Here is a 5,061-nt window from a genome sequence, read left to right on the forward strand (position 1 = left end):
GTGGGATAGGGGGTGGGGGTGGGGTGGGTAATGAGTTTTTGGCAAGTTGCAAGTGATATTGGTACAGCATGGTGATTGCAAGAAAATCATATGTTCAACAATATTTGTGCAACAGCCATCCAGCAAATGCCAACTACTCCCTTGCATATTGTGCTTGTTATTTACCACACTCCATTTTATTTTTACTCCGTCTGTCCAACAATACTTATTCACTATTAGTTTTGCACACTTCTTAAGAAATTATAAATTGAAAAGTAATTCTACTGTATTACTCCCTCTGTTTCTAATTACTTATCCACTTTTTCCTTTTTAGTTCTCCCTAATTACTTGTCTATTTTGACAAATCAAGAAAGGACAATTTTTTTTTACTTATTATACCCTCAGTTAATTACTTTGAAAAAGTAGAACTTTTTGAAAATCTTAAGTTTTTAATTCACCCACTTCATAATTAATAGGGGTAAAATGGTAAACTCACTATGTCAATTATTATTTTCGTGTCAATTCAAAAGTGGACAAGTAATTAGGGACAGAGGGAGTACTATCTTTTGAATATAATAAATACAATATCTTGAAAAATATAATAGAGAAATAACTATAATTAATGATAAGGATAAATTATAAACTAGGTGAAAAATTATCCATTAATTTTATAAAGTGAACAAATATTGTTGAACATGCAGACAACTATTATTAGACGGAGATAATATTACTTTCTTTTTGAAGTTGGTGATACTTAATTCTTAACCACATCAATGTTAAAAATGGATATTTATTGGATTTGGGAATAGGTGTAGGGGTCATATTTATCCCGGTGGTAACAAGAGTAATGGTAATAATGTTAGGATTGATTTTTTAGATGGTTATTCAATAAATACTTATTACATTCTCGTTTAAATTTATACTTCCTTCGTTTCGTATTAAATGAACATTTGTTATTTTATTCGATTATTAAAAAAAATTATTAATATATTAATCAACTTTACTATTTTGTCATTTGTTCATATTAATTAACCTCTTAAAAAAGAAATTCTTATATCTTCAAAATTTGTTTAAACTTCCAAATGCCATATTAATTGTAGAATTAAAATGAAAAAAAAACTAATTAATTCTATCCTAATTTAGTAAGTGCGAGAGTAACATGAGACAAATATTTATAGTAAGATACTCATCTAATATGAAACGGAGGGAATAAGATGTTATTTGAGTTTAATAATAAAAGAAAATCTTTTGATTTAAAATTAGTCATAGATGTTTATGTGATTGGATAAAATTGTCATTTTAAAATTAAATTATTACTTACTAAATATAAAATATGTCACTCTTTTTTTAATCAATTAAAATAAAAAATATATCACATAAATTAAGATCAATAGGGAATTTTTAGAAAGTCAATTGATTTTAATTTTCTTTAACCAAAAAAAGTAGCATGCGTCGTATGAGCGTCAAAGGAACTTTAAATTAAGAGTTCATTCTTATATTGAATGAGTTATTATAATATTGCAATTTATAAAGGATAAGATGAAACAGTAGTCTTAGTATATCATCACAATTCACATGCAATAAAATTTCAAACTTAGTGGATAATATTTGATTCTGTTCATATTATGTATTGACAACGTTAGTGAGAATACTTTTTTTGTCAGTGGGATTGAAGTTCAGAATTGTCTGCAAATCTATTTAAACTCTGCCAAATGAGTTAAATGATAAAAGAACTTCAAATAACATTTTATAATGTATTTTTCATCATATTGATATGTAAAGTTACAATTTATAGTAGTTTTTGTATAATTTTTTAATATTTAATTTTTTATTTAATATATCAAATTAATGTAATTTAATTTAACTTTAAAAATTAATTAATTTTTTTTTTTTTTTAAATACTACATAGTAATAATTAAAAGTGGACGGAAGGAACAATATTTCACATTTCATAAGGTTTTGAGCAACATAAAACAAGGCAAGTGAGTCAGTAAGCAGCTTTATAAAGTGTAGGCAAATTCTACTATATATGACCATATTAATGAAGAGTCAGTTGAACCTTTTTTCTTGGATCACTTGTTGCTGACACAAGAGCAACATTTTTTTTAAAAAAAAAAATCAATTTTTGACTACATTTGTTTTACTAAATTGGTCTTTATTGGAGGCTTGGTCTTTGCAGAGTTTACAAGTTTTTCTTTGTCCACAGTTACATATGTGTGTAACCCGTGATGGAGGGCATGCTGCGAGAGCACGTCCAACGAGGTTGATAAATTTTTGAAGATGAAGTGTACATGACATTCAGACGAAATATCTCAAATTGAAATTAAAGAGAAAAAGTAAAGAGATTAATAGAATGTACATAACTTAAATCCACATGATAGTACACTTTGAGGTTCAATACGTCATAACCTTGTAACACAAATTCATAACAAACAATACATGCCATAGACTAGGATCGTGACAATAAGCAAAATTTATTTAAGCGATATTTCTTAGTCTAATATTGTCTCAATTATTACACTTGTATGTGAATACGTGATTATGATTATGTTGGTTTTAAAGCTTTATTTCCCATCTCAAATTAATATTACCTTTGTAATTTTGCGTTTTGAATATTTACATATTGTTTTATTTTAAATTTTTTTTTATTTACAAACACATACATAGACAAATACTTGGGTGTCTCCACCACTGAATAGTCTTTTTGACTTTATTGATAATTTTCTATTCAACAAACTATAAATGCTAATTCTTGAAAAGTTAGTGTCAGTCGCACATCATTAGGTAAATAATGGTACATATGATTATTGAGCTATTATAACAGAGTAAATTACAATCTTGACCTTTATGCAAAATCCAGAAGCCAAAGAAAACAAAAGGTTTACTCATAAATTAATCCAATGTCAGAGTTATTTTTGACCTGTATATAGAAGCACCTTAAGGTAGAGCCGTGGATGGATATGAGTTCACGTGAATTCACACATCTTTTTTCTAGATCATATAAAGAAATGCAATACTTTAATAAAATTACTTCAGTATATATGTGCATATCCAAGCTTCAAGTGTTCTATGATGTAATAATTATTGAATGCACCTCTATAAATGAAATTGGTGATTTAAATTCCACACTTGTCTTATTACTATTACTAGGGAATCAATTCGCGCTTCGCGCGATTGATAAAAACTTCATATTTAAAATTTAATTATATATATTTTTATTTTTGAATGTTGAAATAACATAATATAACTTCTGAAATCTAAAATGAGTTGTTAGTTTATTTTTTGAAATATAATCTAAACACAATTAATAATTTTAATTCATAAGTATTTTGCAAAACTTCTAAATTTTTAAAAGCGAAACTAAAATTAACAAAGAATTACAAAGGAGGAACGGAAATGTCAACAAAGAGAATGTGTAACATTTATTAAGTTGATGGAAGGCTCCTAAAAAATTAAATATAAAATTATATATAATTCTTCGTTCATGTTTCATAGACAACAACACTAATATTTTTTAAAATATATTTCTTTTGAAAAGATATATATAAAAATAGATATTGTTATTATTAATATTAAAATCAGTCGGAGTAAATCATTATTATTTATATGTTCATGTAAGTATATAACTACTATTATGCATAATGACTGATATGATAAATGTCATTAAAAGTAAAACTTTTCATATTTTAATGTATTAAATTCAATGTAACTTGTTTTTTTTTTTGAAATATTAATTATTATTATTTTGTTGCTTATTTTTCAATACCAATAAATATTGCATTGATTTCTATATTTTTCTAATAAAAATATGATATGAGAAAGTAAAAAAAAATTATGAGATGACATTTTTATGCAATATTTATATTTTAATTCTAATATAAGGAAAATTTTCAAAAATCTGAAAAAAAAAAGATTATATAAATGATCTAAGAAATTTAAAAACTCTTAAAAGAAGATTAATGAAAGAAATTTATGAGATTACAATAAATATATTGTTATTTCAATTTCTTCTACAATAAAAAAAGATAAAAAAGATAGAGGGGAAAAAAATACATTCATATAAGAGTCAATGCTAACAAAATATATCATATTACCTGAGAGGAAAAAAAAAATACATTCATAAAAGAGTCATATGCTTACAAAATATATCATATTACTTGTGACTTCTGAATATAACTTTTACAAGTGTTTTGATTTTCGTTAGATCCCAATTATCACTTAGTCATTCTCTGCCGCAATCCACCTCTTCGACGGTCATCACCAAAAAAAAAAGAACTCCTTGATCAACCTTCTCCCAACACTCATTTATCATTTAAGACACAAAACATCAGCTATATCGGGTAGGTGTAACATTTATGCAAAAAGATAGATGTAGATCAATGCATGTTATGTTGTATGTATGTTTATATAGTATTCAAAAGTTAATGGTAAAAAACTTTTCAAATTCTGTAATTAAAGGATAAAAGAATAAAACCTCTTAAATTTTGTAATTAAATGTATATAGTATTCAAAAGTTAATGGTAAAAAACTTTTCAAATTCTGTAATTAAAGGATAAACGAATAAAATCTCTTAAATTTTGTAATTAAATGATGCATATAGAAAAATATAACTGAAAGAATTTATTTACAATAAAAATATATTTTATTGTAAGGAATTGGTAACTAAAGCTTTTATGATTAGGCATTAATGAGGAGATAATTAAATATCATGATTTAATATTCTGTAAAAAGATAAAAAAATATTTTAGGTCTTTTTTAAAGTGCAGATTTTTTTTTAAAAAAAATCATAAAAAAAGATAAATGAAATTCAGGCCTTAGAATGCGCCACATCAACATTGTTATGTTTATGCTTTATATATATATATATTCTACTTATATTTCTACTTATATATAAGAGGGAGTTTATGATGGGACATTTCAATGTCCCATCATAAACTCCCTATATAATATTCTATATAATAATATAATATAATAAATCATTTTTTCTATTATATAATATATATAATATATATTTATTTTCTAAGGGAGTTTATATAATATAGGGAAAAGGGTCAAAAATACCCCTCAACTTTAGTTTATTAG

This window comes from Solanum tuberosum, unplaced genomic scaffold (assembly GCF_000226075.1).
Source record: "Solanum tuberosum cultivar DM 1-3 516 R44 unplaced genomic scaffold, SolTub_3.0 scf00226, whole genome shotgun sequence".
NCBI classification, from domain to species: domain Eukaryota; kingdom Viridiplantae; phylum Streptophyta; class Magnoliopsida; order Solanales; family Solanaceae; genus Solanum; species Solanum tuberosum.